Source organism: Stegostoma tigrinum, unplaced genomic scaffold (genome assembly GCF_030684315.1).
Source record: "Stegostoma tigrinum isolate sSteTig4 unplaced genomic scaffold, sSteTig4.hap1 scaffold_55, whole genome shotgun sequence".
NCBI lineage: Eukaryota > Metazoa > Chordata > Chondrichthyes > Orectolobiformes > Stegostomatidae > Stegostoma > Stegostoma tigrinum.
The window spans coordinates 498,634-513,995 of record NW_026728483.1 but is presented as its reverse complement, the minus strand read 5'-3'; positions in this window follow the sequence as shown (position 1 = coordinate 513,995).

The window sequence follows — 15,362 nt, the reverse complement described above, 5'->3', positions numbered from 1 at the left end:
TATCCCTCAGAATCCTTTCTAACACCTTGCAGACGACAGACGTGAGACTTACCGGTCTATAATTGCCGGGGATTTCCCTATTTCCTTTCTTGAAGAGAGGAATTACATTTGCCTCTCTCCAGTCCTCAGGTACGACTCCAGTGGAGAGCGAGGATGCAAAGATCTTCGCAAGTGGCGAAGCAATTGCATTTCTCGCTTCCCAAAGCAGCCGAGGACAAATCTGATCCGGGCCTGGCGACTTGTCAATCTTAATGTTTGACAAAATTTTCAGTACATCAGCTTCCTCTATCTCTATCCATTCCAGCATGCACACCTGCTCTTCAAAGGTTTCATTCACTACACAGGTCGTTTCTTTCGTAAAGACAGAAGCAAAAAACTCATTTAGGGCTTCCCCTACCTCCTCAGGCTCCACACACAAGTTCCCTATGCTATCCCTGATCGGCCCTACTCTTTCTTTGACCATTCTCTTATTCCTCACGTAAGTGTAAAATGCCTTTGTGTTTTCCCGGATTCCTTCTGCCAAGCCTTTCTCGTGCCCCCTCCTGGCTCTCCTCAGACCATTTTTGAGCTCCTTCCTTGCCTGCATGTAATCCTCTCTAGCTGAACTTGACCCTAGCTTCCTCCACCTTATGTAAGCTACCTTCTTCCTTTTCACTAGAAGCTCCACCGCTCTCGTCATCCAAGGTTCCTTTATCTTACCCCGTCTTGCCTGTCTCAGAGGGACATATTTACTCATCACTCCCAACAACTGTTCCTTAAACCATCTCCACATGTCTATAGTTCCCTTACCATGGAACAACTGCTCCCAGTCCATGCTTCCTAACTCGTGTCTAATCGCATCATAGTTTCCTCTTCCCCAATTAAATATCCTCCCATTCTGCCTAATCCTCTCCTTCTCCATAGCTATGTAGAATGAGAGAGTGTTATGGTCACTATCACCAAAATGCTCTCCCACCACAAGATCTGATACCTGCCCCGGCTCGTTTCCGAGCACCAAGTCTAGAATGGCCTCTCCCCTCGTCGGCCTGTCAACGTACTGCGTTAGGAAACCCTCCTGAACACACCTTACAAAAACAGCTCCATTCAAATCTTCTGCTCGGAGGAGGTTCCAATCAATATTAGGAAAGTTAAAGTCACCCATTACAACAACCCTACTGCGTCCACACTTTTCCAAAATCTGTCGACCTATGCTTTCTACAATCTCCCTGCTGCTATTGGGGGGCCTGTAGTAAACCCCTAACGAGGTGACTACTCCCTTGCTGTTCCTAATTTCCACCCATACTGACTCAGTAGGCAGATCTTCCTCGACAATGGAAGCTTCTGTAGCTGTGATACCCTCTCTGATTAGTAGTGCTACACCCCCTCCTCTTTTTCCCCCCTCCCTATTCTTTTTAAATGTTCTAAACCCTGGAATATCCAGCAACCATTCCAGCCCATGAGAAACCCATGTCTCTGTTATGGCCACAACATCATAGCACCAGGTACTGATCCATGCTCTAAGTTCATCACTTTTATTCCTGATACTCCTTGCATTAAAGCAAACACACTTTAACCGATCCCTTGGTTCCTTCCCAGGAAAATCCTTCCCACTAGCTGGTCTACCTCTTGCTACTGCCTCACCTGCATCAACGCTCACCTCTGGTATACAGCTCAGGTTCCCACCCCCCTGCCATACTAGTTTAAACCCTCTCGAACTACTCGAGCAAACCTTCCACCCAGGACATTGGTCCCCTTCCAGTTCAGATGCAACCCGTCCTTCTTGTACAGGTCCCACCTTCCCCAGAAGGCATCCCAATTATCAACATATCTGAAACCCTCCCTCCTACACCAGCTGCGTAGCCACGTGTTCAGCTGCGCCCGCTCCCTGTTCCTCACCTTGCTATCTCGTGGCACCGGTAGTAAACCAGAGAACACTACTCTGTTCGTCCTGCTCTGCAGCTTCCATCCTAACTCCCTGAAATCACTTTTTATATCCTCAAACCTATTTCTGGCTATATCATTTGTGCCAATATGTAACACGATTTCTGGCTGTTCACCCTCCCCTTTCAGAACTTTATACACCCGATCGGAGACGTCCCGGACCCTGGCACCAGGGAGGCAACATACCTTCCGGGAATCCCGATCTTGCCCACAAAATCTCCTGTCGATTCCCCTAACTATCGAGTCCCCTACCACGAGTACTTTTCTATTCTGCCCCCTTCCCTTCTTTGCCACAGTGTCAGGCTCAGTGCCAGAGAACTGACTACTATGGCTTTCCTCTGGTAGGTCAACCCCCCCAGCAGTATCCAAAACGGTATACTTATTGCTGAGGGGAATGCCCACAGGGGATCTCTGCACTGTCTGTCTGTCCCCTTTCCTCCCCCTAACTGGAACCCATCTATCCTCGTCCTGAGCCTTAGGAGTGACCAACTCCCGATAACTCCTCTCAATTACCCCCTCTGCCTCCCGAATGATCCGTAGTTCATCCAGCTCCAGCTCCATTTCCCTAACACGGTTTTCAAGGAGCTGTAGCTGGGTGCACTTCCCGCAGATGTATCTAAGTTATATTTATTCACTGTTTCACAGTGGAAGGACACAGTGGAAGGATGGCAAAATGGTCAACTCAAGGATGAATCTTGGGGATGTTTACTAATAATTGCACAGTGTTTAGCATCAACAGGAAGATGTCGATAATACTCGGGCTTGGACTGATGAGTGCCAAATAATGTTTGCACCACAGAGGTGCCAGGCAATGATCATCTCTAACAAGAGAGAATCTCACCATCTTCCTTTGTTGAGTTTCAACACTGAAATTCTGTTATCAACTTCATGGGTGTTACTACTGACTTGAACCTGCATGAGATAAGCCATATAAATACTGTGGCTACAAGAGCACGTCTGGGAATCATGTGGTTAGTATCTCCTCTCCTTTCTCCCCAAAGCTTGTCCATCTCTGACAAGGCAAAGTTGGGAGTGTGATGGAATATGATTGCCTGGATGCCGCAGCTCCAGTAACACTCAAGAAGCTTGATGCCATCCATGCTTGATTGGCACCTTTTCCATCACCTCAACATTGATGTTTGTCTACTGCTGATAGACAATGGGGGCATTGTGTACCATCTACAAAATGCACTGCAATAACTCATCTGACAGCAGTTCCCACTAGAAAAACAAGGGTAGTTCACCTGTATTGGGTACGTGTGACTACAATAAATCAAATAAATCAGATCAAATGCTGGGCCAGAATCCTGGCCATTCCTATCTATCAGCCTTGTGCAGGGTATCTATCCCAGATGAACACTTGCGGTCTATGAAGTTAGTTCAGTGCCTTTGCAACAGTGATAATGTGTGACCAATGTATGCTGGCCTTGCGCAGGACCAACATAGAGCCATACAAATGATATAAACCAGAAGGGAGCCATTCAGCCATCTTTGTCCATGCTGACCCATAGACATCTGATGCCTTTTTTAATCCCAAATTGTTACAAACGTACATGGACCTGCAGCACTTAAAGTGCAGATCCAGGTACTTCTTAAAAGAGTTTAGAATCTCTTAGTCCACCACCAATTCAGGCAGCAAATTCCTGACACCCATCACCCTCTGCATAAAACGGATTTTCCCACATCCCCTCTAACCCTTCTGCCACTTAGCTTGACTCTGTAACTGCTGATTTTTGAATTCTCTGCCAAGGGAAGCAGCTTCCTCCTGTCTACACTAACTCTACCCTATCGCTGCCCTTCACTGTTTTGTATACCTCAATCATGTCATTCCCTCAGACTTTTCTGTTCCAAGGAAAACAGCCTCATATTTACAATTCTCCAGCTTTGGCAATATTTGAGTAAATCTTTTCTGCACTGTCTCCAGAGTTATTATATACTTCCTGGATTGTGATGAACACAACTGCACACACTACTCCAGTTGTGGCATCATCAGTATCCTGTACAGTTTTATCATGATGTCCTTACTTTGGTAATCTACACTTTTCCCAATGAGGCAAAGCATTCCCTGTGCCTTCGTCAGAACATTACTGACCTGTAGAGCTACTTTTAGGAACCTGTTCACTTCCATGCTTAGATCCCCCACTTCATCTACCCCTCTCAGTATGTTCCTATTTATTGTGTATTCCCTTTATGTCCTCATGAAAAGCAATGCATCACACTTGTCAGAGTTGTGCTCCATCTGTCGCTTTCCTGCCTTCTCCGCCAACCCATCTAATATCATTTTGGAACTTGGAGCTATCCTCTGTCCTATCCACCTTACATCCAATTTTTCAGTTGTCTGCCAATTTACCAATTGTGCCCCCCATGTTCAAGTCTGAATCGTTCATCTATAAAATAAATTAAAGGGGCCCCAAAATCAAGCCCTGTGAAACACCAATGGAAATTGCTTTCCGTTCAGAAGCACAGCCATGAACAATTACCCTTGTTTCCTGCCACTAAGCCGATTAGTCAACACATTACTCCGTATCCCATGACCCATGAGCTTTCACTTTTTTGCACTTCTCAGGTGGGACGTTATCAATTGCTTTGCTAAAATCCATGTCGACAAATTCATTGCGCAACCCTCATCGATCCTCCTTGCCACTTTCTTAAAGAATTCAACTAAATTTGTAAGTAATGACCTTACCTTGACAAAGCCGTGCTGACTATCCATGACTAGTCCATGCCTTTCTCAGTTAGTTTATTTGATCTCTGAGATCGATTTTAAAATTTTCCCACCACTAACAGGCTTTTAATTGTTTGGCATTTCCTTCGTACCCTTTATAAACAATGGAACCACATTTATATTCCTTCTCTAATTGATTTAAAACAAAATTTGCCCTGAGGATGATTAGTTTAGTCTTGCATGTGCTGGTGCTACCCTCCTAATGGAGGAAGGGGGACTTTTCATCCAAATTCCCTACTTGTTTCCTTTGTTTTAATTTTCTTTTCTTGTAAATATTTCACCCAGTTCCCTTTTAAGTGAAGCACTAGATTTTGCTTGAATAGTCACTTGCAGTAAAAGCATTCCCTATTCCATTATATGGAAACTTTTCCTCTAACTTTCCCATCATTGTTGTGTGAACAAATCCTGGCCTGAATCACAAGAAACAAACTGTGTCTCTTCAGAATTTTTTTTTGTTTGTTAGGGGTCTTACCTCATGAAAAAACAAAAATCAAGCTCTGTTTTTCTGAAACTGGAACAGCAACATTAGAAGCTGCAAGTTCTTCAGTATGTTTGGGAGATCTAGAGTGAATTGTCCCGGTAACCAGATGTTCCACAACATGGTTCTGTACTAGTGACCATTGGCCTTGAGATTGGTCTCATCTGTCCAGTATTGGAGAATCAGCCTTTGCCTGCTAGAATAGACCAATCATAAAGTCACCAATTGTAAGAGATGCAGTGTTTACCTTCCCTGCATTTGACCTTACTATTGAAATTTTTTTTACAATTATGTGGCTTTTGTCAGATGCTAGTAACTATTTGGAGCCACAGGTGAGAGCTGGTGAAGGTGAGGATGAACCCAGCATGAGCTGCTCAAAAAAAACGTGAATCAAACAATTTTTTTTGCCCTCTCTCTTAGTCACTCCAAATCCTCTTGAAGCATCTTTGTATCTTCCTCTCAATTCTCATTTCCAACCAGTGATGTGATTTGTCAGTCACGGTGTTTTTCTGTAAATATGCCCATCTTCATCCTTTGTCCCCATCCACAGATTAGCACATTTAATATGAAGAACATAATATGAAAAACATATAGACCACATCAGATGAATTTCCCTCTTCAACACTTCTGATATCTGATAAATAGAGGCCTTCTAATGGGCATTAACATGTTGTGTCAGCATTGCTTGACTGATGCTTAAGGTTGCGGTGGTAATTAGTCTTTCTGCATTAAATATACTTTCAATATTAGAAACTTAAGTGATTGACTACTTCATTGGAACCTAATACAATTATCAGTGTTCTTTTTTTTGACAGTGCTGATTGATTGGATTTATTAAATGGAAATGTACAGTGTTGCTTTCAAATGGTGATAATTTCTTAATGGAATTTCACGTGCAGGCACTCAGACATGAACTAATGGATAAGGAGGAGACAATCATAACTGCTTTGGATTCAGCCCATAGAAGGGCCAGAGGAGTCGCGCTGACACCTTCATGTTTAAACAGGTCAGCCACTTAATCTATTGCAGGAACAACCACTTTTCTGCAGAACACTTGGCTTTATAGAGCAGTAAGAGATTAGAAATAAAGTAATGCTAAACTGGAGAGTGAGAAATAATGCAGGGACTCGTATGTTATTTAAAGAAACATGTTACAGCGCATGACAGAAGATTCTGTGACAGTTACTTAGAATTGTATGTTGTGGGAACAATTGAAAATGTTTCCACTCACCTAGTGATTGTGGTAACTTCAAATTATTAGAAAATTTATAGATCAGCATCTTGAAATATGTTTTTCTTCATTTTCACAAAACGTTACATGACTTTACGTTCTGCAATGTGTTCTTAATTACCATATTCAAAAGCAAAAAGCATGTGTTTACTGTCCTACCATATTTTGGTGATGTATTGATGTGTCTCATTTTCAGAGGACACTTTTCTGCGTGCCACTAGATGTATATCAGCCATACCAAAATGCTGCCTTTGCCTGAGACAGGGAAGATGAAATGACTTTGGGGAAATGGAGAATCATTCATGAATCCAGTTACTTTCTGATCTGACAGCTTTGTGGCATCTGAATGGATAACAATTTGATCTGGTAATCTCAATTGATAGAGTGCAAATGTGTAGTGATGCATTTTGGGAGCTCTGGTAAGTGAAAGATGTTCACAATGACTAGTAGATCCCTAGAGAGCACTGAGAAACAAAGGGACCTTGATGTCCAAAAGCAAGAGTTCATGCCCTCTGCTTCTGGCCTTTCAGGCAATGTTGGATCCAACACTCCACTGAGCCTTAGATCCCATGAGCTCTTGTTTTGTTGACCAGTCTGCTATCACTGACCTTATCAAAAACATATAGACCACATCAGATGAATTTCCCTCTTCAACACTTCTGATATCTCCTCAATAAAAATTAGATAAAATTTGCAAACCATGGCATTACCTCAACAAAGCCATGCTGACTATCCCCGAACATTCCATGTTTCTCCAAGTGCAGCGACATTTTGTCCCTTAAAATTCTTTCTGATAACTTCCCTACCACCAAGGTTAGACTGGCTTGTAACTTCTGGATCTGTCCTTTCTTCTTTTATATAAAAGTATGAGCGGTCCTCTGGCACCTTAGCTGTGGCCAGAAATGACTTGAAAAATCTTTGCCAGGACCTTTGATATCTCCTCCCCTGCTTCATAAAGTCATGCAGTATAGAAACAGGCTCACTTGATCAGCATCAATGCCAACTAACAAACATCAAACTACTGATCCCATTTACCTGCACTGAGTCATTACCTACCATACCCTGGCCCTTTAAATGCTCATCTGTTGCTTCTTTAATATTGCAAGCGTATCTGCCTTCTCCACCTTGTCAGGCAGCATATTACATGTTTGTATCACTTTTGGTGAAAACACTTGCCTCAGATCCCCTCTAAATAGCTGACAGTTCACCTGAAATCTATGCCCCCGACTTAAACTCGTCTACTGGTTCTCACAATCAATCTATGCCTCCTCATAATTTTGTATACGTCGATCAGATTTCCCCTCAGCCTCCTCTGCTGCATGGAAAACGCACTTAGCCTACCAGTTTCTCCTCATAAAACTTGCATTCAATCACAAAACAACACCCTGAAACATATTCTATCAACCAACCTGGCCAACATCTCTGTCTCCGGCTTGCTACAGTGTTCCAGTGAAGCCCAGCACAAGCAGACAGAACAACACCTCATTTTCTACTTGGGGACCTGACAGCCCTCCAGACTTAATATTGAGTTCTGCAATTTTAGGGCCTAAACTCTCCCATATCCCAGCGCCCCCACCCCACACACCAGGCTTTGTTACCACGCAGCCTGCCACTACACACTCCCTGTTGTTAGTGACTAACAGTCCCCATTGACAACTTCCCAGCCTGATCGTTAGCAACTCCTTTATCTGTCCACCTGTCTTTCTCTCTCTTTGGGCTCTATCCTATTGTTTACTCCCTCCCCACCCTCCTCCCTATTTTCGGCATAGAAACTGATGTTTTCCCAGCCACCATCAGTTCTGAGGAAGGGTCACTGGACTGGAAATGTAAACTCTGTTTTTTCCTCCAACATAGAGTCGATAGCCAGAGACTATTTCCCAGGGCAGAAATGGCTAGCACGAGGGGTCATAGTTTTAAGCTGGTTGGTGGAAAGTATAGAGGGGATGTCAGAGGCAGGTTCTTTACGCAGAGAGTTGTGAGAGCATGGAATGCGTTGCCAGCAGCAGTTGTGGAAGCAAGGTCATTGGGGTCATTTAAGAGACTGCTGGACATGCATATGGTCACAGAAATTTGAGGGTGCATCCATGAGGATCAATGGTCGGTACAACATTGTGGGCTGAAGGGCCTGTTCTGTGCTGTACTGTTCTATGTTCTATGTTCTATGTTCTATATGTTGCCACACCTGCTGAGCTTTTCCAGCAACTTTGTTTTTGTTCGTCGTTTACAGCATCCGCAGTTCTTGTGGTTTTTATCACTAAACCTGTCAGACTCATCAATGCTCTCTAATGCTCCAACTTGTTGCTCAAATTGCTCCAATAAGAGGCACCTGCTGTACACATGGTCATGCAAACCAGCAGGAGCACTCAGCATTTGACATGTAGCGTCGGATGTACCAATCATGGGTCAGATCTTAATTCCAGGCATACCTTAACTCAACAGAACACGGATCTTTGCTTTTAATTTACTCATTCTCCTGCTTAATTGTAGGGGACAAAAACCGGTGTTCACTCTCAGGTCTCTGCTGGTATGCCTGCTTTTCAGGGAGAGCCTTATCTCACCCACTCCTCTCAATAACATTCTCTGACTGTCACTGGGCCAACCCTCTGCTCTCAGTAACACTGTCTGCCCGTCACAGGGCCCTCACCCCCTCCTCTCAGTAATACTGCCCGTCACAGGGCCCTCGCCCCCTCCTCTCAGTAATACTGCCCGTCACAGGGCCCTCGCCCCCTCCTCTCAGTAACACTGCCCGTCACAGGGACATCACCCACTCCTCTCAGTAATACTGCTTGCCACAGGGCCCTCACCTGCTCCTCTCAGTTATGCACTGACTGACTGTCACAGGGCCCTCACCCCCTCCCCTCAGTAACACACTCCGTCACAGTGCCCTCAGACTGTCACAGAGCGCTCACCGCTCCGCTCAGTCACACTGCCAGTTACAGGGCCCTCACGCGCTCCTCTCAGTAACACTGCCTGTCACAGAACCCTCACGCGATCCTCTCAGTAACACTGTCCATCACAGGGCCCTCACCCACTCCTCTCAGTAATACTGTCTGCCACAGTGTCCTCACCTGCTCCTCTCCGTTACACTGACTGACTGTCACAGGGCCCTCACCCCCTCCTCTCTTTAACACACTCCGCCACCGTGCCCTCACCCCCTCCTTTCAGTAACACTGCCAGTCACAGGATCCTCACCCGCTCCTCTCAGTAACATTGACTGACTGCACAGGGCCCTCACCCCCTCCTCTCAGTAACACTGACTGCCTGTCACAGGGTGCTCACCCGTTGCCCTCAGTAACACTGACAGACTGTCACAGGGCCCTCACCCGCTCCTCTCAGTAACACTGCCCATCACAGGGCCGTCACCCGCTCCTCTCAGTAACACTGCCCGTCACAGGGACCTTAGCCGTTCCTCTGAGTAAGACTGCCTGTCGCAGGGCCCTCACCCACTCCTCTCAGTAACACGGCCCGTCACAGGGCCCTCAACTGCTCCTCTTGGTAACTCTGACTATCTCCCGGCCCTAAACCCCTCCTCTCAGAATCACTGACTGACTGTCACAGGCCTCTCACTCCCTCCTCTCAGTAACACTGCCTGTCACAGAGCCCTCATCCGCTGTTCTGAGTGACACTGGCTGACTGTCACAGTGCCCTTACCTTGCCCACTTATCTGAATTAGAGACAATATCAATGTGGTTGCTTTATCAAGAACAAATACGGAGAGAAATTAATGTCACAATCAAAGTGAACTTGATTAGTAAGAGAATGTGATGGAATGTCTTTATTTATTTAATATAAGTATGTTATGACTGATTTTATGACCTGAAGTCACAGCCGTATTCAATCAGCTTCCCTGTCTATATTTGCAACTCATTGATATAAAGTATTTAGTGACGTTCAAAATTGATCCCAATGTTTCCTAATCAGATTTTTTGAAAAGCCAGTGCCAGACTTTGTGAATAACAATACCTGACACCAGGTTTATAGCTAAAACAAAAGATTTTACAGTTTATGAACAATATAGTATCTTTTTTAAAAAAAGTTAAGCAAAAAGGTATTCTGACGAACGCCTATGACTTAAACATCATCTTCTTTGATTCTAGCCCCAATTCTAGCAAAGACAGAAAGACACACAAACAGATATAATTAAGGAATGTATCAAAGGGAAAAAACTAAATCAAGTGTAACTGGCCAGTTTACTTAACCAGACTGCATGATCTTTAAAATGGAAAGAACTGTGGATGCTGTAAATCAGGAACAAAAACAAAGCTGCTGGAAAAGCTCAGCAAGTCCAGCAGCATCTGTGAAGGAAAAAAAGAAGTAAGATTTCAGATCTGTCAACCCTTCTTCTGATCAGCTCTGAGGAAGGGCCACCAGATCTGACATCGTACCTCTTTTTTGCCTTCACAGATGTTTTCAGACCTGCTGAGCTTTTCCAGAAATTTTGTTTTTGTCCATCATCTAAAATCTCACAGTCAGATGAGATTGTATGTTAAGTTAAAATCTGAACAATCTACAGATGCTGTAAATCAGAAACAAAAACAGAAGTTGCTGTAGAAAACCAGCAGATCTGGCAGCATCTATGGAGAGAAAACAGAGTTAACATTTTGGGTCGTATTACCTTTCCTCAGAATTCCTTATTTCTAAGTGTCACAGGATCTGAAATGTTAATTCTAACTTCTGTCCATAGATGCTGCCAGACTCGCTGAGCATTTCCAGTAATTTCTGAGCTTCTGTCTTGGTTTCTGAAAACATTGAGCTATGCAAATACCTTTCAGTAGGCTTTGGGGGATATTTAATTATTACTTGTAACAGAGGACCTCTTAACTTAGAATAAGTTGATAATGGGAGGACAACCAGTTGGCAATCAAACGTCTGTCCTGTAGCTTTTGCAGGGACAATCCTTCTGATTTAAAGACAGTTCAATATTGGTTTCTCTTTGCTAGTGACTCATCAACAGAGTTTTCTTGGAAGAAGAATTGACCTGCAATTAACCTCCAGACCTAGCCTCATAAACAAATATCAAATTGTTTCTTCTTTTTTCACATAAGCTGCTGCTCACAGTCCAAAGGTCACTCTCAGCTCACAGTTCACAGCTCCAAACCAAAAATGATAATGAACTTAAGTACTAGGAGGAGTAAGACAATTCAGCTCCTCGAGCCCCGCTGTTTGATATGATTGTGGTTGATCTTATCTCTGCTGCAACTTTAGTTTCCTACCTGCTCTCCATAATTCTTGAACCCATTATGAACTCAAAAATCGTTCTATCTCCTCTTCAAATTTGCTCAATGTCACAGCCCTCCAATGCCTTCTCAGGGAGTGAATTCCAGAGATTCATGACCCTTCCGGTGTAGAAATTTTTCATCATCCCTTTAAACCTTCTTTCCCTATGCTAAAACTATGACCTCTTGTTCTATTGCCCACATGAGGAACCATCCTTTCCACGTCAACTTTATCAATCTGCTTGAACATATTATATCCCTCAATTAGATCCCTTCTCATTGTTCTGAACACCTGAGAATGTAGGCCGAAACTACTCTGTCTGTCTTAAGACGCATTCTCGTCTCTGGAATCATCCTGGTGAACCTCCACTGGACTGCCTCCAATACAATGACATCTCTCCTTAAGTAAGGAGACCAGAACTGTACACAGGGCTCCAGGTGTGGACTCACTAATGCCTTGCATAGTTGCAGCAACCTTCTTTTGTATTTGTATACTCTCTTTCTTGAGCAACAAATGCCAAAATTCCATTTCCCTGCCTTAATACCTGCTGTACCTGCTTCCTGAGTTTCTGTGATTCATAAAACTAAAAAAAATGAAGGTTTCAATGCTGTTAAAATGAAATCCATCCAAGTAAAATTAAAATAATGATAAGAGGACATTAATAGAAAATGAAAACATTTTTCTCTCTCTGGAGAGCAATATTGAACAGGCTTCACATAATAATGTTATTTGTGAGCTTGGATTCTATACTGGAGGAATGCTGCGCAAGTTTTAAGTTTGAATTGTACACCTATACCGTGTGTAGTGAGAAGGACAAGACGTGGGTTTTAATCTAATAATTTTCTGTGTTCTTCTGTTATAAATATACATAGGCATCCGCTTGTGAGCATTTTCAGTAATTGAATACCACAGTAAAGAGAATGAAAATTTATCTCACCCTGGAATCTGAATTGTCCAGTATCACCATCAACTGGGATCATAACACTTGTCATTTCAAAGGCCAAACCTGATATTACCACTCGATTCCTCAACTAAAATGGAATTTGATTCATTCAATTGTCATACATGAATGACCTTGATAGTGTGTTGTAAATTATAAAGTGAAACAAAATAGCCCTTCACCATTTTTCTTGTAAAGCAAATCCATCATATTCGATTGTTGTAGTGGTATAAAACACTAGTAAGTCACACATTGCAAAGTCCTCCTGAATGTGAGCCAGACATTTACATAGATCTGTGGTTAACCTCAAGAGGCAACCCAATCTTGTATTTGTTTCCTTTTTAGGCCACTTTTCTGACAACAAAGACTTCACCAGTCTCCTTAAACAGCTGAGATCAGACTAATTACAAAGCTCTATTTTGTCCATAACCTACCCTTGATCAATGCTAAAGAAGATAGACTAGCATTTAAATAAAATTGTATTTATAGAGTCATAGAGTGATACAACACGAAACAGACCTTTCAGTCCAATTAGTCCATGCTGACCATAATCCCAAACTAAAGTAGTCCTGCCTGCCTCCTGCGCTCGGCCATATCCCTCCATTCATGTACTTACCTGGATGTCTTTTAAATAGTGAAACTGTACCCGCATCCACCAATTCTTCTGGAAGTTCATTCCACATATGAACAATCCTCTGTATAAAAATATTGCCCCTCATTTCCTTTTTAAATCTTTTTCCTCTCATCTTAAAACTATGCCCCATAGTTTTGAAATCCTCCACAGTAGGGAAAAGACATTTGGCGTTCACCTTATCTAGATCCCTCATTATTTTATAAACATTCATCGGGTGACCCCGAAACCTCCTAAGATCCAGTGAAAAAAGCCCCAGTCTATTCTCACCTTAAATCTCAAAACCTCCATTTCTGGCAACATCCTGGTAATTCTTTTCTGAACCCTCTCCAGCTTAATAATATCCTTCCTTGAACACCGACCAGAATTGGACACAACAGTGTAGAAGAGGCCTCACCAATATCCTGTACAACTTCAACATGGCATTCCAACTCTTCTCCTCAAAGGTCTGAGTCATGAAACACCTTCTTAACTACCGAAAGAACTACAGATGCTGTAAATCACGAACAAAAACAAAGTTGCTGTCAAATCTCAGGAAGTCTGGCAGCTTCTTTGAAGGAAAAAACAAAGTTAACGTTTCAGGTCCGGTGACCTTTCCTCATAACTGGCATTTCCCCTCTTTGCTGTGCACTGTACCACCGATTTTGGTATCATCTGCAAACTTACTAACCAGGCCTTCTATATTCTCATCTAAATCATTTATATAAACGACAACCAAAAGCAGACCCAGCAATGATCCCTGTGGGACACCGCTGGCAACAGGCCTCCAGTATGGAAAACTTCCTTGCATCACCACTCTCCATCTCCTGCCTTTTATCCAATTTTGTTTAGTTTCTACTTAATTAATATTCCAGTAATAAACATCCCTGATGATCTGCGGAACGGTCACCGCACCCGAAACGTTAACGCTGTTTTTGTTTTCCGTCACAGATGTTGCCAGACCTGGTGAGCTATTCCAGCAACTTTGTTTTAGTTCCTGATGAGCTGCGACTTTGTACTTGACTGATTTCCAACATCAAAAGTTCTAAATGTTGGAAGAGATTGGTTTACCTTGACTTCCTAGCTTGAAAATGTGCCTTTTATGCAAAGAAACTGTACTCTGGGACAGTGGTTTTGCAGATTTACCTGCAGGTCCAGCTGTGAATCGGAGTTGAAGTAGTTGCAAGCACTGATGAATAGGCAGCTATTTAGCCTCTGGATGTAATCCTGTGGAAGCGACGAGGGTCTAGGCCATTGACTCGAGAACTGATGAGGGAACGGCTTGCCCCAACCAGCTTCCCTTCAGGGGAGCGCCAGCCTCAGGTCGCTCCCCTCAAGGGGTACGTCATCCTGACCTTGCTCCTCTCATGCGTAGGCAGCTACATCTTTCTCCCCTCTGGCACATAATAGACCGGCGGCAAACCTGGTGGGATGCCACTTTCCATGAGCGGTTGGCTAACCAGAACCCAGCAGGTGTAGTAAGCAGCAGTGTCACTTGGGAGGTGATGATCTCTGTTACCATTGGCAACCAACCTACGATTATTGCTCGATCTCGGGCCAGGATTGAGTGAAACACCATTAGCACGCCACTTCCCCTTCTTGATGTTGCACATTGAATGCCTTTGAAAGCCTGTTACATTTCTTAATGGTGACACCCCTGCCCACTGTTGAGTCAATACCAGTTGTTGTGGGATGATGTATGTGTACGTCAGTTGCTCAATTGGGGACTTTAACTCGCAATGAAGTTGGGAAGTTGTGCACAAGTCTTCTCACCATGGATTTAATCTGGCTCTAAGCAGAATTGTAGGTGGTGCCATCCTTCCACCTGATTAAATGTCCTCTATTTTCAAACTTGCCACAAGGGAAAGTACAAAATCCCGCTGTTTTTGTTATCAATTCATGGTTTTTAATTTTGCAATCAGTGTCGTAAGCAGCAGATTAGTTCAGTCCTTGTGAAATTGAAGGCAATACAACACTTTAATTGGTCACTTTTTAACATGGTAGGTTCTCAGACTGAGGAAATGGTGAATGTTGTTGATCTTTAATGCAATATAATGGAGGAGAGAAAAATCTGGACTACAGAGCCCACAGGAAGAAAATTATAATCTGTCAGTGCTGCCTCCATTAGAACAATGCCAAGTAAATACCCGTCCCCATATCGAACAATAGAAGTTTCCTGCATATCAGAACATACCCATTGAGTGGGGAACTGATGAATAATGCAGGAGCACCATCGGATTG